This window comes from Bos javanicus, chromosome 1, assembly GCF_032452875.1.
Source record: "Bos javanicus breed banteng chromosome 1, ARS-OSU_banteng_1.0, whole genome shotgun sequence".
Classification (NCBI taxonomy): domain Eukaryota; kingdom Metazoa; phylum Chordata; class Mammalia; order Artiodactyla; family Bovidae; genus Bos; species Bos javanicus.
Window position 1 is genome coordinate 149,430,780 of NC_083868.1, and position 27,940 is coordinate 149,458,719.

Below are 27,940 nucleotides of genomic sequence, written 5' to 3' on the forward strand. Positions count from 1 at the left end.
TTGCTCTCCAGAAAAGATTTTTTAAAATAATATATCATTTATAAGATTGATGAGTAAAAATGAGTGAAAATACGAGTATCAATGCCAGTCATGAAAACTAAGATATCACCACAGATCCTACAGATATGGAAAGGATAATAGGAGGAAATTAAGAACAATTTTATGTCAAGAAATTTGATAGCTTAGATAAAATGGAGAAATTTTTTTGAAAAAATAAATTTATCAAAAGTTCATATAAAGAATACAATGTCTGAATATTCTCATGTCTTTAAGAAATAGAATCTGTCATTAAAAAACAGTCACTTTACAAAAACTTCAGTCCCAACTGACTTCACTGGTAAATTCTTTCAAAAATTTAATGAAGAAAAGGTACGAATTTTATACAACTCTTTCACAGGAAGGATAAAAGGAGGATATTTCTTCACTCATTTTATGAGGCCAGCACAATTTAGAAAACAGAACCTGATGAAGACTTTATAAGAAATATACAGACCAATATCTCTGATGAACACAAAAATCTTAAAAAATTAGCTATAGTTAACAGAAAATCACTAGCAAAATAAAGGACTAAAACCGTATGATTAATCTCAATAAATTCAGAAAAGTCACTCAGTGAAATTCAATACCTGTTCATGACAAAAACACTCAGTAAAGTAGGAATAGAAGGAAACTCCCTCCATTTGATAAAGTATCTGAAATGCTTGCAGCTAATCCATGAAATTCTGAACTGTGACATATTGAATGCTTTTTCCTCTAGGAATAGATAAGTTGAAAATGTTTGCTATTACTACTTATATTCAACATTATATTGGAGGTTCAAGTATGTACAGTCATGGGAAAAAAGAAATAAAAAGCACATCGTTTGAAAATTAAAAAAATAAAAGTATTATTTATGGACAAGATGTTGTAGACACAAGATTCAAAGGGATTTGCAATCTATTAAAGCTAATCAGGGACTTCCCTGGTGATCCAGCGGTTAAGACTGCATGCTCCCAATGCAGGGGGCCAGGGTCTGATCCCTGGTCAGAGAACAAGGTCCTATGTGCTGCAACTAAGATGAAAGATCCTACAGGCAGCAACTAAGACCCGACTCAGCCAAATAAATACAAAATACTAAATAAATATTAAAAAATCTAATCAGTGAGTTAGGCAAAACTCTAGGATTCATGGTCAACATACAAAAATCAATTCTTCCTATATATTTGCCACAAATATTGGAAAATGAAATGGTCGAGTTAGAAAGCAGCTTTGAGGAACCCCTCCAACATAACTGAGGACATTCACTTGTCCTTTTTCCTTGCTAAAGCCTGTATGGATCCTGGTGTAAGTAACAAGAAAGATATTCTAGGAAAAATTTCTGTGGAAATGTAAAGTGATATTGGAGGTAATATTATCACTGTAGAAGGTTTTAGAGGAGAGAGTGTTACACAGGAAGTAAAAGCAAACCTGAACCTTGAGCAACCTTGTACGCTATTACCTTCAGGGCATCCCTTACTTAAGCCAGATAATTATTCACAGGCTCAGAAACCTCTGGGACAAGAAGCCGTGGCTATAAGCCAAGAGAGAAAAAATTGGATATCTCCTTAATACCCACTTAAGAGAAGAAAAGCAATTAGAGAGTAGATCATTTAAGTAAAGAAAGAGAGGGAAACAGTATGAAGTAGGTATCCAGCCAGTTATTCAACAGGATGATAGTACAAATCATCATGCAACAAATCCTGTCTCTTGCTCACCCCAAAGTCTCAGCAATTGGCTCACTGCGTTTTCAGCAGTAAACGATTAGAGCAGTGACTCAATCTAGGCTTCCCACCTCTGCCCTTCTTCAGTTCAGTTCAGTTCAGTCATTCAGTCGTGTCTGACTCTTTGAGACCCCACGGACTGCAGCACGCCAGGCCTCCCTGTCCATCACCAACTCCCGGAGCTTACCCAAACTCATGCCCATTGAGTCAGTGATGCCATCCAACTATCTCATCCTCTGTCGTCCCCTTCTCCTCCTGCCTTCAATCATTCCCAGCATCAGGGTCTTTTCAAATGAATCAGCTCTTCGCATCAGGTGGCCAAAGTATTGGAGTTTCAACTTCACCATCAGTCCTTCTGATGACTGTTCAGGACTGATCTCCTTTAGGATGGACGGGTTGGATCTCCTTGTCTTTCTTACAGAGGAGGAAATGACAGCCTAGAGGGGTTATGAGATTTGCCCCATAACTGAAGAGTGGGGAGAAAGGCAGACCACTTCATACCTAGTACAGGGCTCTCTCCATCTCTCCTGCCTTCCTTCTATCAGGTTCTGAGAGAGAACTTAGAAGCATTTGCAGCAACTTGAAGGAATTAACAGCAGGAGTAAAGGTGGCCTCAGATCACCCACCAGCAGTCTTGGATCTGGAGGCTCCCGTGTAGGCGAGGAAGGGCTTTTCTTCTACCTTCTTAGGTTCAATAGCTGGGTCTGTGAAACAAATTGACAGCAGGCAGATTGGACAAAGAATAAAAAAGCATAAGAGAAATGCCAGCGCCACCATTTTGTATTATCTTAAGTTCATGAAATGCCAGGATATATTTAAGTAGGATGTTGCTGTGTCTGACTCTTCGTGAACTTCCATCCTATGCAAGACACCATAACATCATATTAGAGTATGTTTTCTGATCACTGGATCTCTAAAGGGACTGGAATTACTTGCCCTGGAGAGAGAAAAGCAAGTATGATATACTTGTTCACAACTATTAAAGGGTTTTTTTGTTTGTTTTTCAAGCAGGTCTAGACAGTGAGTGGTCACACATGACTCAATGGAACAGAAACCAGAGGTCTCAACTTGTCAAACCAGGACTCACCTTCTTCCTTAGCAGGCTCTCTTACCTTTTATGGATGCAGCCACCACTTTCTACAAATTGAATTATAAGTTATCCACAGTAAAGGGCATTACCAGTGACTGACTCTGCATGCATTTGAGTGTCTGTTCTGTGTCAGCTGCCCTGATTAGGGCTGGGGATACAAAGATGAATTCAGATTGAGTTCCAATCTGAATTCTAAGTCTAAGATGGGTGGACCAGTTTACTGAGTATTCACTTTTTTTGTGTGAGGCCCCACACACATAATAGTAAAATGAATACACATGTGCACCTTTTCTGCTCTCAACCTGCCTGCTGTCTGTCACAGACTCAGCGATCGAACCTAGGAAGGTGGAGGGAAAGTCCCTCTTCCCCTCCAGGGAAGCCTCCAGGTTCAAGACGATGGGTAATCGGAGACCACCTTTCATGCCGGTGGTGGTAATTCCTTCAAGTTGCTGCAGACACTTTGATCTCTCTCAGAATCTGATAGAAGGAAGGCAGGAGAGACAGAGAGCCCTGGACTAGGTATTAGGGGGCCTGTCTCTCTCCCCACTCTGCAGTTAAGTGGGTCAACTTGGGGCAAATCTCATAGCCCCTCTAGGCTGCCTTTTTCTTGTCTGGGAGAAGAATGAAGGTGGGAGCATAGATTCACTCACCCCTCCAGTTCTTTACTGCTGAAAACCTCATGATCCAGTTCCTGAAACTTTGGAGTGAGCAAGAGACAGTATTTGTCGCCTGATGGTTTTGCCATCGTCCTGTTGAATAACCAGTGGAACACTGACTTGATGGTGTCTCCCCCGCTTCCTTCACTTACGTGATCGACTCTAACTGCATTTCCACCCTAAAATGGGTATTAAGGAAATGTCCAGTTTTTTCTTTCTTGTTCTTTGAGCTGGTGTCTATCAGAGACCTGCCCCCCTCCCAGCTCAATCAACAGCTTGCACAGAGCTGGAGGTACAGTGAGTGTCTCTTGGAATATGGATTAGAAATCCAGCCATAGGACAGAGGTGAAGGAAATTTTAATGAGAAAGGAGTATATGAGAATAGTCCTCAATAACTTAGGGATGTAAAGAAGGAAACAAACACTTGTTGGATGTCTGCTAGGCTCCTGGTATTCTGGTCTTCTTGCTACACACTTATCTCTGAAATGATATGTGGTAAGAAGCCTATTTTATGATATTCCCAAGATTTAGAACCTGGGCCGTTAGGTTAAAAACTATAGGGACGTAGGGTCTGTTTTTTTTTTTTCTCCTAATTACCAGTAATTCATTCTAGAAAATTTGAAAAAAGGTACAAACAAGAGAAATATCACCTACCATTGTTCCGCCCTGTGACAAATATTATAAAACTTTATTTTAACATATAACAATATAAAGTTTTAATTACAACACTTAAATCATACTGAATCTACCGCTTTATCTCTTCTTTTATTCTGCATCCTATTTTGACGTGATTTGTCACGTGTTTTAGTTGAGCCTCCACTGCTGGATAGTCAGGTGTTTCCAACACTTCAACTTACGGATGACCTTGAGGGGAATCACTCAGAGGATGGTGGGTTGACCGGGGCAAGTGTGGAAAGAGAAGGAGACATTTAGCCTGAGAAAGACGAGATTCAAGTGGGAAAATCATAGCTTTCCTCCACTATTTGAAGGTTGGTACTTTGAGGGAACTTGGTCTGTGTAGTCCCAAAAGGTACAATTTAGAAAGAGTGGGTGGAAAGTGTGGGGCAATCAATTCATGGTGTGTACAGTTCAGGGAAGTTGAAGGCAGGAGGAGAAGGGGACGACAGAGGATGAGATGGCTGGATGGCATCACTGACTCAGTGGACATGAGTTTGAGCAAGCTCCGGGAGATGGTGAAGGACGGGGAAGCCTGGCATGATGACTTGATGTAGTCCATGGAGTTGCAAAGAGTCAGACACAACTGAGCGACCGAACAACAGCAACGTTTCAGGAGGTAGTATGTTTCCAGCTCATAAATACGTTTTAACATAGGTTAAAAATCAGTTACATTTACAGCAGGAGGACCTGAGAGTTTTGAAAACACAGAAGTAATTTATTATTTTTTGAAAGGGACATCTTAGAAAGAGCTTCAAAAACAAACATTTGCAGGAAAATCTCTTCTTATTTATTATTATTTATATCAGGGCCAATATTTACATAATGATTTATAGTTCACAAAGTATTAGAAAGAATCCTCCTTTTAAAATGAGAGAACACGGAATTCCCTGGAGGTCCAGTTAGGTTAGGACTCTGGGCTTCCACTGCAGGGGGCACAAGTTCAATCCCTGGTCGGGGAACTAAGATCCCACATGCGCGGTGTGGCCAAAATAAATAAAGAAAACAAAAGAACAAGTTCAGAGAGGTTAAGTAAACCACCCAAGTCCTGCCTCTGGGAGGCAGTGGGAATGCCCCCGTTCACTGTCTCTGCAATCACTCTCTTTCCCTGTTGCTATTGTTACTGTATTAAGGTCACCAGTCCCTTCTTGAAAATCCAGGCTCACAGGACTTTGCCTGTACCGTGCTCCTCTGCAAGAAAATGAAAATGTCCCCAGTGACTAATGCGAACAGAATGTCACGGTGCAGCTAACAGGGAAGGTGTCCTGGGCATCCTTTCGACTCCACGGCACCGACTTCACCATCGGGTGTGACGGGCAGGCAAGGGCGGCTCTCACATCCTAGGGCTGATTCCGCGAGGTCTCCCGGGCCTTCTGCTCGGGACAGGCCCCCATCCCTGGCAGTCAGAATGAACGTACCTGCCAAGTTAGGCCTCTGTCTCATATACACCTGCGACCCTGTCGGCTCAGACCCCTGGAATGCTGACCTTGGAGCCTCCGCTCTACTTGCCCAGCTGGAAAGCACGTAGCCCAGGAACGTACTCCTGTGTCTAGTGCCCACCGTGAATTCTTGCCTTCCTCTTAAGCCTCTCGGGCTGGGTGACCTGGAACAACTGTCGGTTCCCTTTTGGTTCCAGGAGAGGCCCAGCCACATCTTCTGGGGAGCAAACTCCCCGCTGCACTCCCAGGGGCCCCGCCTACCTGGTCTTTCTCACAAAGCGAGTCAGAAGTCCCTCGATACTGACCCACTTTTCTGAACGCCCTCATATGGGGCTCAGGGAGCCCCTTCACTGCTGGGTTTCTGACTCTCCCGCTCAGACCCCCTCCCAGTCTGCAGGAAGCCTGCGTCCACCGTCCACCGTGGGAGGGACAGGAAGGCCGGAAGCAGATGGCGACCAGCCCAGAGTGAAGTGGATTCCTCCTGCCTTTAACCATTTCCTGGTTCCAGCTGCTTGCCTGCCTGAACCAGCTTTTGCTGTTTCGCAATTCCATGGTGACTCCATTCTTCCAAAAGCATTGACTTGGCTCCCAGTATATGCTGAGCACTGGGGGGTCAAAAAAAAAAAAAAAGACAAGTGAGCTAGGTCTCTGCCCTTAAAGGACTTCCTTTCCTCTTGGCAGATGGAAAAGGAAACCTACAAGGGAAGTGCAAGAAGAGAAATGCTTTGATGTCAGGAGGAGAGCTTCTGGGGGGAGAACGCTGTTCTGGGGGCCTCTCTTGGGAAAGCTTGTGCCAAGGAGGCCTGAGGGATCAGCTCATGAAAGGACTGGGTGACAGACTGAGGGCGAGGAATGTTATCCCCAAAGCAGTGAGAGTCCTTTAGGCTTTTGACAGCGATAGGAACCTGAATTTGAGAAACTGTCCTCTATAGGCCCGAGAAAGAGGGTGAAGGAGGAACAAGCCCAGAAGCTGGGAGGGGCTTTTAGTCTTTATTTCATTCTTTTCTGTTCAGTTTGAATTTTCAAACCATATGCTTGAATTGTTTTTATTTATTCATTTAAAAGTTTGTATTTATTTGGCTACACTGGGTCTTAGTTGTGGCACGCCAGACCTTCCATCTTTGTTGCAGCATATGGGTCTTTTAGCTGCGGCATGCAGGACTAAGTTCGCTGACCAGGAATCGAACTTGGGCCCCCTGCATTGGGAGTGTGGAATCTTAGTGACTGCACCAGCAGGGAAGTCTCTTGGATTGTTTTTATTTTTAAAATTAACAGTCATTATAATGGGATTAGTGGCTCCTTCTGTCTTATTCTTTACATACTTTGTGTTATAGATTTAAAAAGGAAACATAATAAATAGTTTTTGCTTTTAAAACTCTGAAGGTGCTTTCAGATGAGGGAAAGGATAGGCATGTTTGTTGCCCGTCACGAATATTTTTAGTGCTTGACCGTGTCCTTAAGCTGCTAACAGCACAAGCAGGTGGAAGGCTGTTATTTTTGCATTTGGAATATAGAAGCTAAAAATTTTGTCTGATGAACATGACCTAATTTATAGTTTTTCATACTGGAGGTACTTGAGGTGAGCTGTGGACTGTGTAGGAACACTGGTCTGAGAAACATTGATAAAATAAAACTAGCTCCATGGTAATCACTAACATTACTGTATCTCTTCGGTGGAATTTTCTTCTTCCAACTTTGCCGACTGCAACAATCTTTCCCCTGGCACTAGAGAAATTCTATCCATTTTAAGACCGGAAGAGACCATTTCCCTCTTCTATACAAATCATTAGACAGTTTCCCCTAAAGTTTTACGATTGCCAAAAACCTCGTATAGGGTGGAGGAAAATAGGAAGAAAATAGGAAGAAAATTTCAGAAGATCATCACTTATTTAAAAATACAAAACAGGGTCTTCCCTGGTGGTCCAGTGGTTAAGACTTTGCCTTCCAAAGGAGGGCATGCAGATTCAATCCCTGATTGGGAGCTAAGAGCTCAAAATGGTCCACATCAAAAAATCTTTAAATAAAATAAAAATACAAAACAATATTTACAAAAAAAACCCCCAAAATAGTATTTACGATACACCAGATATAGGACTAGTGATACAAAGATGAAAATGTAGGATCCTTGTCCTAAAAGCACTTATAGTTTAGAAACAGACATGCAAATACAATATGATAAAGTAATACCACTGCTACATACACAAAAAGTATGTTTTGCTTTCAAATGAAGCCAACAGAAAAATATCAGTAAGTGGACATGCAAAAAAATACCGTAGGAATATTAAAGGATGTTCACCACATATTAATACCTACATTAAGATGCTGACAAAATAGCCAAAATTCTCAAAAACTGTTGAACTAATGAACCACTGAAGTAAATGGCCTCTGTAGATTTCCAAACCTCTTACCTAATTTTTAATTCCATGTACTTAATTGTCTTTCACAGTTTCATTAGGGCATTTTTCCTCAACCTGTTAATTTTGAGGAAGGTATTGTATATGTATGTATATGTGTGTGTATATATGTGTATGCATATATTGGATTGAGAGTCCCTTGGATTGCAAAGAGATCAAACCAGTCAATCCTAAAAGATATCACCCCTGAATATTAACTGGAAGGACTGATGCTGAAGCTGAAGCTCCGATACTTGGGCCACCTGATGCAAAAAGACTCGTTGGAAAAGACTTTGATCCTGGGAAAGATTGAAGGCAAAAGGAGAAGGGGACAGCAGAGAATGAGATGGTTAGACAGCATCACTGACTCAGTGGACATGAATTTAAGCAAACTCCAGGAGATAGTGGAGGACAGAGGAGCCTGGCGTGCTATAGTCCACCGGGTTACAAAGAGTCAGCCATAATTTAGGGACCGAACAACAGCAAACAACATACACAAGTGTATTTCTTTTCAAGTTTGGCCAAAATGCAGCAAAATACCATTTCAAGATATCCTCAAACAGTGCAAATATCCAGTTTAATCCATAATTTCACCTTCAACCTTTATCTTGATGTCACAGAATACAAAAATGCTCATGATAATTCATGAAATAATATTGGCAAACCTTCTTTTTTTTAAAACAAAACAAAACATTATTTATTTGGTTGCTTTGGGTCTTGTTGCACCATGTAGGCTTAGTCCTGAGGCACGTGGGATCTTAGCTCTCCAACCAGGGTTTGAATCTGGTTCCCTGCGTTGCAAGGTGCTCTTAACCACTGGACCACTGGGGAAGTCCCTGGTAAACATTCTTACAAATGTCTAAAGGAATATTGGATTGTCCTCCTGTTTAAAAATGGCAACATTGGAACCATGTCTGGGATAAAATAACCTTGTAGGCAACTTTATGGTGCTAGGAGAATGGCAGTAGAGCACTTGGTCCAGGGGTTAAGAGGAGGCAGGGATGCTGAGGGCAGGGAGGTGGAGCGCAGGGAAGAGGGCTGGGCTCCATCCACTAGAAAGATGGCCACAGACAAATTGACTGGGGTGATGGAAGTCTGGTGCTGATCATATACTAGCTTGAAGTGAAGTGAAGTGAAGTGAAAGTCGCTCAGTTGTGTCTGACTCTTTTTGACCCCATGGACAGTAGTCCATGGAATTCTCCAGGCCAGAATACTAGAGCGGGTAGCCTTTCCCTTCTCCAGGGGATCTTCCCAACCCAGGGATCGAACCCAGGTCTCCTGCGTGGCAGGTGGACTCTTTACCAGCCGAACCACCAGGGAAGCCCAAGAATACCTGGGGTGGGTAGCCTATTCCTTCTCCAGTGGATCTTCCCAGTGCAGGAATTGAACCGGGGTGTCCTGCATTGCAGGTGGATTCCTTACCGGCTGAGATACCAGGGAATCCTTGATACCTCTGCAAAAACCCAATCTCCAAATAACCCTGGATTATTTTGGCGTACTGCAAAGTAACATAGGCTTTGCAGTTACACACGAGTTTTATGTTTAAAAAATATTTATTTTTAAAACATTTGGCTGCACCAGGTCTTAGTTGAGGTGTGCAGAGTCTTTTTATTATATATATTATTTATTTTATTTTTCATTGTCCTCGTTCTTCACTGCTTTATGAGAGCTTTCTCTAGTTGCGGCCAGCGGGGGCTACTCTTCCTTGCGGAGCACAGGCTTCTTCTTGCGGTGGCTTCTCCTGCTGAAGCCCACTCCTGCTGTGTGGGCTTCAGTAGTTCAGAGTGTGTGGGCTCCCAAGTTTTAGAGCACCGGCTCAGGAGTTGTGGTACTTGGGCTTTAGTTCCTCCACAGCATGTGGGAGCTTCCTGGATCAGGGGTCAAACCCATGTCCTCTGCATTGGCAGGTGAATTCTTATTCAGTTACCACCAGGGAAGTCCTACACATGAGTTTAAATCTTGACTTTACCTCTTACTGGTGGTGTGACCTTGGGCAAGTTACTTAATTATTCAGGACTTGTTTTCTCACGGGTATAATGGAGATGTCACATTGTTGAGGCTTGTTGTTGTTCAGTCACTAAGTCGTGTCCAACTTTTTGAGATCCCATGGACTGCAGCATGCCAGGCTCACCTGTCCTTCACCATCTCCCAGAATGTGCTCAAAACACATCCATTGAGTCAGTGATGCCATCCAACCACCTCATCCTCTGTTGTCCCCTTCTCCTCCTGCCTTCAATCTTTCCCAGCAACAGGGTCTTTTCCAATGAGTCGGCTCCTCAAGTCAGGTGGCCAAAGTATTGGAGCTTCAGCTTCAACATCAGGTCTTCCAATGAATATTCAGGGTTGATTTCCTTTAGGATTGACTGGTTTGATCTCCTTGCAGTCCAAAGTACTCTCTAGAATGTGCTGGTAACTTGCAGGCTGTTACTATCTGTGATTTGAGGGTCTTTACCTTTAGAGGTTATCTTCTATGGATACATAGATTTGTAATACATCTGGCAGTGGAGGTGACAGGAAGATTCTCAGATGAGAGCAAGGATTTAATCACCAAACCTGGTCAAGACTAAACTGGCGTGTATACCTGAATCCTTCCTGCCTACATGTGTTCACTTGTTTGGGATCAACATAATTAACAGGTTGCTTTTAGGTGAAGCCTATATAAAACCATTTTACAGCATTCCAACCTGGACATGACAGTTTATTGATCTGTGTTGTGTAACGCAGTCATACTGGGAGAAGGAGGGAGTGGGATGGGGGACAGAGAGGGTGCAGCCTTCTGGGTACGAAGACCAGCAATGCCTTTTATCACTGAAGGACTGTAAACTCAAAACTCTGCCTCACCCTGATAATCTTCCAGGTGGACTTGACAAAAGCCAAGGGCAAGTTTCTTGGGACATTGTCATATACTTTTCAGTTATCTAGAAGATTAATTAGGCAAGTTTCCTTCATTACCAGCAATAAAAAATTGATTCCTATTTAATGCCGAAGGTTGCAAATGCTTAAGTGCTCTGATAGAAGCGAAACTGTGGGGAACTGGTGGGGGTGGGGAGCGGGGCAAAGAGAAGCAGGAGACCGGGATTTGGTTGCAGGGTGGATTGGCCACCTCATTCAAAACAGTCAAGTTGAATGTGAACTTTAATTACGTTAGCAGGTCAATTTTTGAAAAAGCCAGTGCTCCAAAAGAACTTTTGATAGTCATAGCAACTTTTGATATCATGAGAATCAGTCTGAAGTAGCCTATTTGCCTACTTTTCGTCTGATTTAGTCTTGGATTGTGCTAACTTGAATGGGTGCCTTAGTATACTGCTGCTGCTGCTGCTGCTAAGTCGCTTCAGTCGTATCTGACTCTGTGCGACCCCATAGACCGCAGCCCATCAGGCTTCCCCGTCCCTGGGATTCTCCAGGCAAGAACACTGGAGTGTGTTGCCAGTTCCTTCTCCAATGCATGAAAGTAAAAAGTCAAAGTGAAGTCACTCAATCGTGTCCGACCCTCAGCAAACCCATGGACTGCAGCCTACCAGGCTCCTCCGGCCATGGGATTTTCCAGGCAGAAGTACTGGAGTGGGGTGCCGTTGTCTTCTAATAACTGCAGGAGAGTAATATTTGTGGGAAAAAAAAAAAAAACAAAACAAAACTTGTCTTTCCTCCAGTCACAGAGAATAGAAACTAATATTTATTACAGAGCTGTTCTTTTCTCACCCCGTCCCATTTGTACTAAAAGTATTTTTTATTTTTAATTGGGAGTATAGTTGATTTACAATGCTTAGTTCCAGTTGAACAGCAAAGCAAGTCAGTTATACATAAACACATATCCACTCTTCTTGTAAGATTCTTTCCCCATATAGGCCATTGGTTTGTTTCTCTTTCCGCCTAGGATTCTATCTCCTTGCCACTGTACTTGTGAACAGCAAAAGAAAAAAAAAATGGATATGAACACTATCATCGAAGATGGCAAAATCCAGCTTAGAAATAAATTGCTGGACTTGGGTAAAATACTATGTACGGTATCCTTTTTTAGCACAATATCAAGTGCCACTTTACTAGCATTGGTACAAAATACGTTTTTTTAGCCAGTGATTGCCTTCTAATTACAAAGTAGCCAGTACAGCATGGCTACTAATATACCTAGGTTTTAACGCCTGGCGGCGGGGAGGAGGGGCGGGCTATGCACACTTCGCAATATTTAGCCAGGCGGAAGGGACAGACAGAATAAAGAGAAACAAAGGCCAGAATATTAATAAAGAATTGTGGACGAATTGAGAATCTGGAAACTGAGCTGTTGCGTGAACGAGATAATGAAGGAGTTGAAAGAGGATACAGTGATCGCTTTGAGCAGATTAATTTTCGGGGCATTCCGATGGGGAAGGAAGGCTGCGCCCTGAAAGGGATGGGGGGTGAGGGGTGGGTTTGAAATCCGTGGGAAAGCCTGGAGTGCTTATGATGGCTCCGTCCGTCATTTCTGAACGCCGGCGCCGCCGCTGCAAAGATCGAGCGCCAGGGTTTAAGCAAGGCGTCGGCCGCAGGGGCATCCCGGAACCGGGGCGAAGCGTCCGGAATTCCTGAGATGTCTGAAGCGCGGAGGCGGCCTCTTCCCCACCCCCCGCCGCCGCCGCCGCCGCCGCCGCCGCCGCAGCCTCCGTGGGCATCTTTTCCCGCGAGGGGGGCACGCGAGTCCATCCGAGCGCAGCCTGAGCCCGCGGGCAGGCGCGGCCGACGGCTCGCTCCCCGGGGATGCAGGTGAGCAGCCCCAGCCCCAGGAACGCGGGGGCGGGGGGCGACCCGGGTCCTCCCCGCCCCCTCCCCCACCCAGGCGCAGGCGGGGCTGCACGCGCGCGACGCGGAAGCGCCGGCGGCGCGCAGGCCGGGCACGCGCCCGCGCGTTCCCGGGACCGCAGTCGGCGCGGGCGCGGAGCGCGGGGCGGGGCGCGGCCGGGCGGCCCGGAAAGCGGCGGGCGCTCGCGCACAGGCCGGGCCGCCGCCTCGGTCCCCGCCCGCCCTGCCTTCCTCTTCCCCTTCCCTCCCCTCAGCCCGGCCGTCTCCCCTCCGTTCCCCTCCCCCGAGCGAATCACGCGCCCTCCTCTGACACGCGTAGCGAGCTCCGAATTTATCCTTCACGTGACCTGAGGGGGGTTGGGTGGTTGGTCGGTCGGGGACGGAGGCGGGGGTGGGGTGGGGGAACGCAGGGAAAAGGAGGGAAACGGAATCTGCCGTTGCCCGAGCAACAGGCCCCGCCCTCCGGCTTGGGGCCGGGGGTGGTGGGAGGAGGACGTCAGCACGTCAGCCGCGGGGGGGGGGGGGTTGCGTTTTGATTGACAGTTGCTATAGCGACCGGGTCGGTCCGTCGCCATTTTGTTGGTTGGGTTTTTTTTTAAACCCTTTCGCTTCCCGCCCGAATAATAATAAAAAGCCCCATTGGAGTGAGGCGGGGGTGGCGGCGGCGAGAGCGGCAGGGGGATCCGGGGAGACTGCTGCCGTCGCTGCTGCTGATCGCGGCCCAGGTCGGGCTCAGGAGAGCGGACACCCCGAGCGGGGGGTGCGGGCGCCGCCGCCGCCGCCGCCGCCGCTTGTGCTGCTGTTCCTGCTGCTGCTGTTGGTGCCGCTGCCGCCGCCGCCGCCGCCGCCGCCGCCGGCGAGCGGGCGGGACCGGTGTGAGTGTGAGAGAGTGTGTGTGTGTGTGTGTGTGTGTGTGTAAGGGAGCGTGTGCGAGGGTGCGTGCGCGCGTGTGTGTGTGTGAGAGTGTGAGTGTGTGTCCGTCTGTCCGTGCGGGGACTCGGGGGCGGGCGGTTCGGGCTCTCCTGGCTGAGGAGCCGCCGCCGCCGCCGCCGCCGCTCGGGCCCCGGCGCTCCTCGCTGCGCAGCTTTGGAGCGCGCGCCATTTTGTGAGATTTACAAAATCCACCTCGGGGAAAAAGAAGCCGCCGCTGCTGGCGGCCGCGACTGGGCGCCCGGCCTCGCCGCCGCCGCCGCCCTCCGCGCCGGGCCGGGCCGGGCCGCGCGGCCCCCGCCGCGCCGCGGGGCTCGGGGTCCGGGGACTGCGGTATTTGCCGGGGAGGGGGGCTGCCGCCTCCCCGGCCTCCACACACACCCCCGCCCCACCGGGCGCAGCTCGGACCCGCGAGCCGGGCAGCGAGACCTGAGGAGGCTGCGGCTCGGAGGCCGCGGAGCCGGGAGCGCCGGGGGCGGAGAGAGAGGCGGCCGGGGCGGCGCTGGCGGCGGAGGCCGCGGCGGGGGCGCAGCGGCGGCGGCGGCGGCGGGAAGCCGGCGGCAGAGACTCACCGGAGGGAACGGCGCGAGCGCCCCGCCATCGTCCCGGTGAGTGTCCGGCCGCGGCCCCGCCCGGCGGCCGGCGGCCCGGCTTCCCTCCCTGCGGCCTGTAGCCGGGGCCCGCGCCGAGGCCGGTCGGGCGGAGGGAGGGACCTGCCATTTTAGGAGGAGGCGCCGCGGCTCGAGGCCGGCCGGCCGCCCGCCCGGGGTCGGGGCGGGGGGGAAAGGGAGGGCGGGCGGGAAGGCGCCCGACAGGCCTCGGTCCCGGAGGAGAGGCGGGCGCGAGCGGAGGGAAAGTTGCGGAGGGCTGGGGGTGCCGGGGCGAGGCCTCCCGGGAGCCGGGGCCTGGGGGCCGGGAGAAAGCGCCAGACCTTTTGCCTGGTCGCCCGAGCGCAGGGGAGGAGGGTGTCTTCCTCCTCCTCCTCTTCCTCCTCATCCTCTTCCCCCAGCTCCTCCCTCGTCCCTCCTCTCGGTCCCCACCAGTGTGGGAACAGCGGCCGCGGTCCTCCGCAAGGACAATGCCACGGGTTACAGGGGAGACGGGGCTTCCCCCGGCCGCCGGGCGAGGCGCCGGGGAAGGTCGGGGAGCAGGGTCCCCCCCGCGCGGCCCTCCGGGTTGCGTGCTCGCGGAGCCCGGGCCCTCGGCCTGCTCGGAAGTTGTGCGCGTGAGAGCCCGGCCGCTCGACGTCGGAGGGCTGCTGACCCGCGCAGCATAGCCCTTGGAGGGTGCCGAAGGGCCGCGGATGCGTAAATTAATAATCGAGACCTGGGTGTAGGCAACAAAACTCGCCGGAGTCTTATTTATAGACTTAGATCTGCCGGAGCTGGCTGAAGAAGCTTCACGCTGGGCGGAAAGGCCTCCCCCCGCCCCCCTTCCCCGGTCCGAAATAGTTAAAAATGGGACAGAATTAGTGAGTGATTCCGAATACTTTGGCTGAGTCTGTAGTCCAAAACCCCTGGATGATGTGAATCTTGGTAATCTAGGTGCAGTACTTGAGCGCCAGCGCCATTTGTTTCTTGAATTCGGCCCAGGTTGTCAGGAAATACACCCTTTATAACATTGTTTTCGCTCTCGAGTTAAAAGATTAGGATCGTGTATTAATAACTCTCTTAACCTTCAGGTAGAAACTGTTACCCATTTCACAGATGAGGAAACTGAGCGGTGACTCATCCAAGGTCATACAGCTGGGACCCCTGAAGCCGGGAGTCTGTAGCCAGCCGGGGCTTTTAATCACCAGCTTATACCTTGTTATTAGAAGTACTGGCACATTTTGGAGCTATTTGGTTGTAGTGACTCAGGGTTGTATCCACGTATAGTGTTGGCGTGGAATTAACTTTTGTGGTTTGCAGAAGCGGAAAGGAGAGAATAAAGCGAGGCCCTCTTAATGAAACTAATTTGTTAGCTCCCCCCCATCCCCCCAACTCTGAAGAAAACTGTGTAGACAATTTTTGAATGGAAGGAATTAAAAAGTATTCTGTTCTGCGTTTGGTTCCTCACACTTAATTTTAATTATAGTCATCACTTAAGTATTGAGTCATAAGAAAGTTGTGTGCAAAGTTATTTTTGGTTATTTTTTATCTTTGGGTACTTAGATTTTCCCTGAGAGTCCTTACACATTACATATATGAAGTATTTAAGAATGGATATACGTAATACTTCGATTTGGGGGGCGTTTAAATAATTCAGTGGAGTTACCTTTAGCTTTGTAAATTTCCCACTTCTTGATTAGTTACTTTAAGGATAATGTTTTTTTCTGATATACATATGAGACTAGAACTAAAATTTCATGTGGTAAAATTTTAAACTGAAGAAGATAGTTTCAAGGAAACAGTTATGAAAAAAGTTTACTCAAGTTGAATTAAGATTTTAATAGACGTAGGACTTACACTTAAAGTGCCCCATTGGTTTTGGAGGATTTGGTTTGAGTAGCAACAGTGTTTATGGTGGCTGTCCAAATTCATTTAGACTTCAAACCTTGCCAGAAAGTTAAGGAGTTCTGTCGGTGTCTACACCAGATTATAAAACTGAGTACAGAAACTTCCTAAGAGGCATAAGCTCAGAAATTAAGTCTCCTAGAAAGAAGAATCCCCTCTCTTTCTGTAAAGCGAAGGCTTTCCTTTGAAATCTAAAAAAGATTAAGGATTTGAGTAGAATTTAGTGAAGTGGATGGTCGTTATTGGTAGGGGTAGGAGATGGACTGTGAAATCTAGTGAGATCTTTGTTTTTGTTCAGGATATGGAATTTAGGTTTAGGATCTTAAATTTCTTTTAAAGCCGTTTTGGTGGGACTTACTGGAAACGTCACACACATACATAACTGTGCCCTAGGTATTCAGACGTTTAGTCCAGCCTTGAAAATATTCCATTGTAATGCAGTGTCTTGTTTGGGAATGTGGATTTTAAAAAAAAGGCAAACACAACCTTGGGTTAGAATTTTTTCCCCCACTAGAATATTGTCTGATGTCTGCCCCTGAGTTTTATTTATGGGGAGTTTTTGTGTTTATGGTTTAGAGATGTGGGATTGGGGAGTGGTAAGTGCAGCAACTGGTATTTAGAGAGTTTACATAGGTTTTTATAGCCCCACGATTATCTGTGAAAGCAAAATTGAAGATAACTTGTTATAATGCATGATTAGTGTGACCTTTGGCATACATTTTGTTTTGAAACTATACAAAGAAAGGAGATGCTAATTTATATGGAATCTTGGCTACTACTTGAAAACAAAAACAAGCAAAAGAAATAGCTTAGAAGTTTGGGATGCTCAGGGATGTTTTCGTGTGTGTGTTTATGGTTGGCATCTATACAGTCATGGGGAGAAAATTTGAATGGAAATAACTTTATTGTGAGTGAGAAGAGAATTGCCTTATGCATGCTGTTAAAAACTAGCTCAATAGAAGAGGGGACTTCATTTGTGACTTTCTTCTTTGTCATAAGGTGTGTGTCAAATTTTCTTTGCTTTAGCATTTGCTTTCTCTTTTTTCAAAGAGCTTTCACATTTCTTACACCCACACCCCCACACCCAAGCAGTTTCTCTTTTCATCGCCTGAGAAAAAACTTTAAACGTGTGAACTCAACAGAACCCCCAAACTTCCAGAGTCTTTATGAAGAGATTGACTCTTCTCTCCCCAGAATTCTATTAGTCTTAGAATTTTGTTGTATTCCTATCAGTAATTTAAACTGTGAGCTAAGAGTCACTAGTTCCTGTTGAGTTTTTTGGTGGTTTTACCTCCAGATACTTATTTGTATTTTCTATTTAGAAGTAAAGATACTTCTTGAAACTATCAAACATGAGCCCCTGAAACTTGACACTAGCATTGCCCAAAGTGAAACATGTGACTTTATTAGTTTTGTATGAGCACCTTACGTATACACAGTGGTTATGCTTTTTAAAAGACTTCTTACTATATATTATTTTGGCCACTGGGCAATGTTTTGATGGTTAGAGAAATTACGATAATTCATAACCCAAAGCTGGCACAGTTTTGGATTAAAATTTTGGGGAGGGGAGGTTATAATTTGTGTTTACTTACTTGGGAAAATCATCAAATTATTTTAAATTACCTAAAATTTCTCCCCAGTTGCCCCTAAATAAAGAAATCATTCAAAATCTTGCCTTATATCAGTGTTATAATGTAAAGCTAGAGCTGTAAAGTTTACCATTGGTTATGTGAAAGTGAAATGTTGACTTCACATGACTAAAGTAATTAATTTAAGGTTCTTATTAGGTAATTACGGACAAGTCTCATCTCCTAACCTAGTGGCTGCTGGTCTTAGTTTCATTTTTTGGTATATGAAAACAAAATGACTTGGAATACAGCATTGTATAAACCAGCCAGACGTTTGAAATAAGTTATGCTTTTACTTTGAAAACCTTCTTCCAGAGTTGCATAGTGAGATAGAATTCCTCATTGGAGATAACTTACAGTACATTGAACATCTAAAATAATGTGGTTCCTTGTAGGCATACATTTTGCTGATATAGAACCATTTAGGCTTCTTAGCAATTGATTTTTCTCTCAGAGCTATGCACCCTCTCTTCTAGAAGGTGACTTTTTAAAAAGTTTGTAATACTGTGAAAGTTTTGCTTGTTTTAATTTTTTATTGTTTGATGGACATGTGCCCATATCTGATATGTGATGCGTAATAGTTTAAAATGTATCTATACTCTTGATGAGTTATTTTTCATTTTATTGCCCATAATTTAATTGCTTGTTTAAGTTGCTTTTGTGGAGAGGTGCTTAGTGAACTGGTTTAACATGGAATGAAACTGGTTTTAGCATCAATTCTATTTTAAATAACATCCCTGTTCATTAAATAGGTCTCTTTGTTTCTCTATATAAAGTTTTTACTGACAAGAGTTGATTTTTTGTTTTGTTTTGTTTTCTGGATATTTGTGGTTAAGGTTGGCATTTTAGCACTTGCATTTGGGTAAGGAGATGCTCAAACGTGAGATCTACTCCAAATCTGCTTTTTACAGAGGTAAAGATAGCGGCTGAGGAAGCATGGTAACTGGAGAGCGTGTTGTCCTGTGAAGCGGTACCAGGCAGAGCCACCAGAGTCGGGCAGGTCTGGATTCTGAACCAGTCCCGCCCCTCACGGGCAATGTGGACTTAAGGCACAGTGGTTTTGCTTAATATCAGTTTCTTCATCTGTAAGATGGGTTGGTGATCCTTACCATGGGGTGCTTGTGAAGACTGAGATAACAGACATGCATTTCTTAATTGTCTTCTCCTTCCTTTCCTCTTCACTGATACCCATCCTCACGGTCTCAACATAAATGCTACTTCTTTCCCCAAACTTGGTTCTAAGTAAGATTCCTTGGCCATGCGTTCTTACCAATGGCTTTTTTTTTTGACAGTCCTGACTAAAAGTAACCATACAATTATTCATAGGTATGCATATGTATGGGCTTCCATGGTAGCTCAGTTGGTAAAGAATCTGCCTGCAATGCAGGAGACCTGGGTTTGATCCCTGGGTTGGGAAGATCCCCTGGAGGAGGGCATGGCAATGTACTGCAGAATCCTTGCCTGGAGAATTTCATGGACAGAGGAGCCTGGGGGGCTGCAGTCCATGGTGTCGCAAAGAGGCGGACATGATTGAGCGACTAAGCACTGCACAGCATGCATATGTACGTGTATTCTCTTACTGTCCATCTCTGCCTCGTGCCGTTGGACTGTAAGGTCTGTCTGGACGGGAGTATGCGTACCTCCAGTGCCTGTAGCGCCAGTGCTGGGCGCAGAGCAGGAGTAGAGGAGCGTGCATGTGCACAGAGGGGTGGTGAGGAACCTGGTGCTGAAGCCCAGGCCTGAGCGCCGCTTCTTGCTTGCGCAGTCTTGGGCAGAATGGCTTCAGAGCTTTAGAATCCTGGGTGCTGACCGTGCGTAAGCCCTCGCTGCCCTTGCCAGGATTTGAAAAATGTGAAATGAGATACTCTAATGAGATGCTTCGCAAAAGTGTAAAATGCCGTATAAATGTAAGTTGGTACAGTAGCAATAATTTCAGTAGTGAGGTTACCCAAGACTTTATAGAGTTTCAGCTTTACTGAGTTGGTAAGTAGCTGTTATGTAGTATTTATTAGTAACTTAAACTTTCTGTATGCATTAGTTAGAACACAAGATTGGGCCCATGTTCTGCCTATAGTGGCTTAAGTGCTGAGTTTCTTTCTTTCTCACATGAGTCGTCTAAGGCTGATGTGGCAGCTCCAAGATACAGGGGACCTCGGGTCCTTCTGTTGCTTTCCTGGGACCCCATGGCCCCTGCAGTTCAAGACAGCTCGCCACCATGTTCACGGTCCAGGAACAGGATGGGGGCGAGAACAACCCTTCTTTAAAGACGAACCTGGGAATTGCATACGTGACTTGTTCACACCTGTTGGTCGGAACTTCGTCAGGTGGCCCCATGTAGCTGCAAAGGAGGCTGGGATATGTGGTCATCAGTAGGGTGGCTGATTGTCTGCCTGAAAATCTGTTTTTACTGATGAATAGGAGAATGGGGGATTATGAAGCATTGCCTGTCACTCTTTTAAGATGTTTTGGAAGAAACTTAACAGAGATGAACTTGGGAAAGACAACTTATTGCACTAATTAATGTTTATATTCCATATTTGCTCATTAATCATTTGAACTATGGTGTGTAACTTGAAATAGACTATCAGTACTTAGTATATGCAATATGTACATACGTAGTCAGATTAGAGTCAATGTAACTAAACTTACAGTAGTGAAGGGATTTGGAGTCTCATATCACATTATTTTATTGAAGGTATTTTTTGATAGAAACATGATTCTCGATTGCTATAACTGTTATACGTAAACAGTATTTGAAGCCTAGGCCTTTGGATTTAGTTTTAGCTGTCCCATGGACCATTTTGTGTGTATTTGTGTACATAACCTCAGCAAGCAATACTAGGAGAGTGTGATTCAGTATTGCAGGATCTTGTCAGGTTTTCAGTAAGTGCTTGGGTCACTGAAATTGTAACGATTATAGCAGTGATATTTAAACATTTACTGTCCAGTGTCTTGCTCTTTTTTTCCTGTGGGTTTGACAGAAGAGGAAGGTCTAGGATTCCTTTGAACTAGCCTATAATTAGGTCAAGTAGAGACCTGAGGAGCTGATGAGCCTCAGATAGTTTTCAGGAGAACTTGTCAGAGTTGTGGGACTCCCCAGCCCGAGACTCGTCTTCTGAAGGTTTGGTGATGCGCTGGGATCCATTGTCTTAATTGGGCCTGCAAATGTCCCTGATGCAGTAGAAACATTTTGAGAAACATTGACATAGTTCATTTCTCATCTTAGAGGAGGAAATGGATGCAAAGAAATGAAATGACTTACCAGTGCTTCGGAGTAAGCAGGTCGGGGGGTGGGGGCTAGCGCATGTTTTCCTGACTCTTGGTTCTTTGTTCTTTCCCCAGAAGAGAGGAAGGAGAAGAGTACAACTGCATTTTTTATTTTATAGGAAGATCTGTCATTCAAATATGTTGCTATTTATGTGTGAGCTCATTGCTATTGAATGGTTGGCTCACTTCACTGTCTTCTGAGCCTCTTAGAAAAATACTGTGAGTTGGTCCAACAAATATTTAAAGGTGGAAAGTTGAGGTTTTAAGTCAAGAATCATTAGTGTTGGTGCGTTAGGGTAGATGAAAGGGAGGTGTGGGTTTGGCATGATCAGAAGGAGCAAAAGCAGGCCATGTCCTCAGATCATTCCTTTCCTTTTCAGCTGATTCGCTTGCCATTCTCACCGTGGAATTCATACTGTAGATTAAGACAAGAGCTGGATCCCCTAATTTAAAATGGAAGTGTTCCTAGGGAAATAGCCTTCATCTGTTATCAGGTTAACACTTCATCAATTAGCTGCTGTCATTTTGAACGCTGGAGATGAGCACCCACACTAATAAAAGAGCTTTTGGGCAGAGGAGGGAGGTTGGGGCGCAGTGCCCTTGTCCAAGGAGAGTGACGGGCCTGTTGAGAAGCGTCCGTTTGTGGTGCGGCCCTGGCACGGTGCTCACAGGCTTCTCTGGTGGCCGAGGTTGGAGCGTTGGGCTGGCCCTTGCTGGCCGGTCAGCGCTGGTCTTGGGACCATGGATAATTTGTTGAGGCCCTCTGGGCTGACTGAATGCGTGGTCATTGGAGTAGGAGTGTCCTCCTAGCGCTTTCTCATCTGTTTAGGACTCCTGTTTGAGCAGTCTCATATCAGACTTCAAAGGTATTATTTTGATCTGGGGAATTTTAGTTTTTAAAGATCAACGAGTTTTTTATTTTCATGATTAAAAAAAAGATCCAGCCCTATAGAATGAATGGTGTCACCCACCCCCAGCCCTCCCCGTCTGTGCTCCATAAGTAACAGCTATTTAGTTTTTCCTACCAGAAATGTTATTTACGTATATATGTAAACTGTATATATAAACATTTGGTATATACATATGTGTTACAAAACATGGGGCAGCAGAGGATGAGATGGTTGGATGGCATCACTGACTCAGTGGGCTTAGATTGGAGCAAATTTCGGGATATAGTGGAGGACGAAGGAGCCTGGCGTGCTGCAGATCATGGGTTTGCAAAGAGTTAGCGACTGAACAACAACAAATGACAAAATGGTATGTTTAGTGTGATCCCGAGTTTTTTTTGAAGTGCGACATTGTGTATGTGTACACTCTATGTACTTAAAAAACAAATGGGGTCTTGCTAAGCATGCAGTTTTGCAACCTAAGTGTCTTGCTCTATCTTGGAAATACTCCTGTGTCAGGTGGTAGAGTTTCCCTGTATTTTTTTTTAATGGTTGGGAAGTATTTGATGTTATGGATGCAACACAATTGAGTCAATCTCCATTAGAGAGAATTTAATTTTCCCCCCTATTTTTAGAAGTTTAAAAAAAAAATATTTTGTTTATTTTTGGCTGCTGCTGGGTCTTGGTTGCGGCTTGCAGACTTTCTCTCGTTGCAGGGGCTACTCTTCATTGCTCCAAGGCAAATGGAATCTTCCTGGCCCAGGGACTGAACCCATGTCCCCTGCATTGGCAGGCGGATTCTTAACCACTAGACCCCCAGGGAAGCCCATACTTTTGCTATTTTTAAATAATGCTGCAGTGTGCATCCTTGTACATGTAACTTTTTTGTCAGTGTCAGCCAGAGGATACGTATTTATAAGAGGGATTGCTGGTGCACCAGGTATATGCGCGTATGAGTGTGTTTTGCCAGCTGTCTTCCGAAAAGTAGCACCAATTTATACTTCAGTAGCAGTGTCTAAGAATGTGTAGTTGCCCAAATCTCAAAAACACTGGCATTATTCAAGTTTTAAATCTTTTGTCAATTTAATAGGTGAATGGAGCAGTCTACTTGTTTGAATTTGTACTTCTTGATGAGAGAATTTGAGCATCTTATGGTGTACTATAAGTCTTACACTTTAACAAAGTATTCATTCTTTGATATTTAGTTAAAATTGTTTTGTGATGTTTCTGTATTCTGTTGAATGAAAAACGATGTTCTTATAAATTGTAAATGCTTTGATAAATTGTAAAAGGTGAGTCTTGTTCCTCTTCAACTGAGGATACTTTTGCCTGTCCTCTGTAACATATGTGAATTGTGGTGGTAGAGGCTTTCACTACAAAAATGAGTAAGGTTTGGTGACCTCAGCTATTAAGTGTTGAAATAGTTGTGTGTATACCAGCAAAATTAGGACAAAGAAGACCATGACTGCTAACAGTTAGTGGATTCTTAACCACTGGGCCACCAGGGAAGTCCTGACACAGGACTCCAGGTTTTGGAGATAGAAAGGAGAGAATTCCACTTTGGTGGCAGTATAGTAAAGCTCTTGAGGAGTCGAATGATTGGCTTGATGGGAACAGTTGAGAATATTTCCTAGTAAGGTCCTGAGGGAACAGTGGAAGAACAGAGGAGAGAATTATTGTAGTTCAGTCCTTCTGTTAGTGACAGGTGGAAATAACGTGTTGTTCATTTGCTTGGTCCTGTCCAACTCTTTGTGATCCCGTGGACGGCAGCACACCAGGCCTCCCTGTCCATCACCAATTCCTGGAGTTTACCCAAACTCACGTTCATTGAGTTGGTGATGCCATCCAACCACTTTATCCTCTGTCGTCCCCTTCTCCTCCCGCCTTCAATCTTTCCCAGCATCAGGGTCTTTTCCAGTGAGTCAGTTCTTTGCATCAGGTGGCCAAAGTATTGAAGTTTCAGCTTCAACATCAGTCCTTTCAATGAATATTCAGGACTGATCTCCTTTAGGATGGACTGGTTGGATTTCCTTGCAGTCCAAGGGACTCTCAAGAGTCTTCTCCGACACCACAGTTAAGGGCATCAAATCTTTGACTCTCAGCTTTCTTTATGGTCCAAGTCTCAGATCCATACATGACTCCTGGAAAAACCATAGCTTTGACTAGACGGACCTTTGTTGACAGGTAGAAATAATGTAGTGCCATTAAAAATGAGCTGCAAAATGGGGCAGTGGGGGAAGGCATCGTTGGCAGCGGTGATTCTGGAGAGGAAGCGAGGAAGCGGTGTCCCAGCTCACAGGCTGAGAAGTGTGGAGTAGTTAAACGTGTGTGTTCAATTTATTCTGAGTGGCTTGGTATTTTCCTGAAAAATACCACATTTATTCTGTTACTTTTGCGTATGTTCTTATTGGGAGACCAATCATCTGAAAATCGTTTATCTTGTGAGGTGGATAGAGCTATTACTGCGTGCCTGTTGGGCGCCACATGTGGCCCTAGGGCCAGGGATCAGTGCCCGCACCGTGTGCGCCGGGATGCAGTTAGCTCTCACAGGGGCTTATGGACTCAGTCTAGGGCAGATGGGCATTTTCATTAAAGGGAGCACAGTTTATGAAACGGAATGAGATTCAGTGGTGCTTTTTGAAGGTCAAACATTTTGTCTACTTTTAAAAGTCCCTTTGACAGTTTAAGTTTAACTTTATTTGGTATAAGTAGGACTCCTGTCTTAAAGACAAATACTGTCTGCTGAAAAATTTGTTCTTATTTGATCATTTCCCCTTGAAAAAGAACAGTTGTCACCGCAGTGGTGTGTTTTACTTCATCTTTACATCAAACACATTTATTTTTGGTACACATTACTTCTGTGGTACAAAATATTGTTTCATTAAAGTTTTCCAAAACAGCAATGGTAGTAAAATTATTAGGATCCCAGCATATTTTGCAATCTGATTTCACTTTTTGAATTTCCCTATAATGGTTCTGTGGTACTGTTCAAAATGTCAGTAAAACTAGGAAAACTTACCTAGGAATTGGCCTGAAGGCCCATCGTTACTCAGCAGTATTGGAATCAGCTATGCAAAGGGGAGAATTTGAAGACAAGTTTTAGGATTCATGGGATATGTGTTTGAAGGCTGTTTGCTGAATAAGATATAAACGTTTGAAATAAAGGATATGGGCATATAGGAAAGGTCAAGAAATAAAATTCAATAGAATGGATAGGAATGAAAGAGGGATTTGAGCAAATGGATGAGCAAGAATTCTTAGTACTTAAATCCCCCCCACCCCGCAAACCTCTTGAGTAATTTGTTGTCACTTCCAGGGTGAAGACCACACTCAGGACCCGCTGTCTGGATGACCTGGCTCCAGCTGACTTAGGCAGTCTTGTCTCCCATGCCTTGGGATCTGTGTCTTTGGATGTCTGCTTCTGGGCCAGCCATCATCCCTTTTCTTTTCTTTAACTTCTTTTTCTCCTTCATTTTCAGTTCAGTTATCACTCTTGTCAGGGAAAGCAGACCCCCCGCCCCAGTCACCTCTTCTTTTTTAATAACTCATGTTTCCCTGTCCTTTTCTTTCACATGTTTATCACAGTTGGTAATTTTTTTTAGTGCTTGTTTTATTCATCCCCTCCAGAGAGCAGGGGCCGTGTTGTTTTGCACACCTCTGCCCCCTGCCGCCCCTGGCGATCGAGGGCATTAGCAAGTCTGCCATATATGGCAAGTACTAAAAACAGTGAACCACATTTTGATGTTGGTCTCCAGGACTGAATGATTGCATAGGGGAATGTGCATTTGGACTAAGAGTTGAACAGGGAATGTAGGAGCCTTTAAAAAAAAAAAAGTGATCCTTTTAAAAGATTAGATTGGGACATTATGTAGCCAGTAAAAAGACCAAGTTACTTACTCATGGCTTAGTTTAACAAGTGTGTATGAAGTATCAACACCTACTAGCTCTTAGAAACTTGGCATTGTATGATGGAGTGGAAGGATGTTGCCCTGTTTATTAAAGGAGTACATCATTTTAGTAGTTTATTGAAGTAGATACAGTCCTTAGTGGTCATTTGGAGTGATCACTTGGAGTTTTATATTGTGGCGGGAACCAACCTGGCTCTTTATAATATTTAGCCAGCAGAGTGCGGTTCATTCAGCACTTAGACCTAGAAAGTCAGTCCAGCATCAGCAGGAGGTGTCAGGTTCACATTTAAAACAAGCTCTAGCTTTGCTGTCATTTAAAAAGTGATGGAAACGTAAAGAAAGTCGTTTGTTTGGATACTTTTTGGCTTTGCTTTTCCTTCACAGAACAAGAATGATTGAGGGAAAGTTGATTGTATGGATGGATTTTCAAAAGAATTGACTCTTGTAGTTAGAAAACTGTTGAGGCCTTTGATCTTGTCAGGTGAATCATCTTTTTAAAAGCTTAAAGGGGATTTGCTTTAAAGTAGTTCTGAAATCTTTCTCAGTGACTAGTTTCTGTGGTAAGTATTTAGAAAAGCAACTATTCAGATTTTATTTTTTGGCTCTTTGGGCCCATGCCAGTCCCTTGGGACATAGTTGTGACTCACAGGACGTACATGGTACCTGCCCTCTTGAAGCTCTTCAATAGAGTTAGAGCTCATTAAAGAGAACTCTAATAAAAGAAGACATGGCTTGATGCCTCCAGCCAGCCAGCCATCCCATTGTTCATCTATTTATGTATTCCTTGAACTTAGTTTTGGTGGCAACATGTCTTTAAGCTTCTTGTTGCTTTATTTCTGGTTACATAGCGACTAATCTGCAATGCAGGGAAGTAAATTTGCTTAAGGTTAATCATAGTATTTAATAAAAAACCCAGTGAACAGTCAAAGGCCCTGAAGTTAAACATTGAGAGAGAAAAGAAGAAGGAACATAGGACTTCTGTAACCCGTTACTTGAGATAGATAAAAGTTCTGGTACGCTGACGGCTGGACGGCATCACTGATGCAATGAACATGAGCTTGGGCAAACTCCGGGGATAGTGAGGGTCAGGGAGGCCTAGTGTGCTGCAGTAAGAGTTAGGCACGACTGGGCGACTGAACAGCAGCACAAGTAGGGACTGAGGAGGATAACGGTTGTTATAATTCCAGTGCAGGATACAAACTCAGGTCTTCACCTTGTTGACATTGACAGACTTTTAAAAAAGATGTTCATGTAAGCCAGTGAGTTTCTTCTATTAAAAAGTAAGCTTCTGTTTGATGGTAACAGTTCAGTTCAGTCACTTAGTCGCGTCTGCCTCTTTGCGACCCCATGGACTGCAGCACGCCAGGCCTCCCTGTCCATCTCCAACTCCCGGAGTTTACTCAAACTCATGTCCATTGAGTTGGTGATGCCATCCAGCCATCTCATCCTCTGTCGTCCCCTTCTCCTCCTGCCCTCAGTCTTTTCCAGCATCAGGGTCTTTTCCAGTGAGTCAGCTCTTCGAATCAGGTGGCCGAAGTATTGGAGTTTCAGCTTCAGCATCAGTCCTTCGTATGAATATTCAGGACTGATTTCCTTTAGAATGGGTGGATCTCCTTGCAGTCCAAGGGACTCTCAAGAGTCTTCTCCAACACCACAGTTCAGAAGCATCAATTCTTCAGCCCTCAGTTTTCTTTAGTCAAACTCTCCCATCCATACATGACTGCCAGAATAGTAGCTACTATTAATTGATTTCCTGCTATGGGCCAGACACTGTACAGATTCATTATTAGTTATTTTAATATTAGCACTAGCACTGGCAGGTGGTTGGTAATATCTGTTTCTAAGTTAAAAAACTGCGATGCAGGGAAGTAAATTTGCTTAAGGTTAATCATAGTATTTTGCATATGCTGCTTCTAGCTAATAAAAAATCCAGTGAACAGTTAAAGGCCCTAAAGTTAAATAAACGTTTAGAGAGAAAAGAAGAAGGAACGTAGAGCTTCTGTAACGTGTTAATTGGAGAGCTAGATAAAAGTTGTGGTATGCTGGGATTCATACTT

At 44.9% G+C, this 27,940-nt stretch overlaps 1 protein-coding gene across 4 annotated transcripts in view; it reads left to right on the top strand.

The window, feature by feature from the left end:
- Positions 1-14,212: 14,212 nt before the first annotated feature.
- Positions 14,213-27,940, top strand: part of DYRK1A (dual specificity tyrosine phosphorylation regulated kinase 1A) — a 144,581-nt gene continuing 130,853 nt past the window's right edge. For 2 of the 4 annotated variants that reach the window (XM_061424800.1, XM_061424801.1), the window contains exon 1: positions 14,213-14,303. The gene's annotated coding sequence lies outside the window, so the exon portion shown is untranslated. The remainder of the gene's footprint in view (positions 14,304-27,940) is intronic. The other 2 variants (XM_061424805.1, XM_061424803.1) reach the window with 2 other exon arrangements.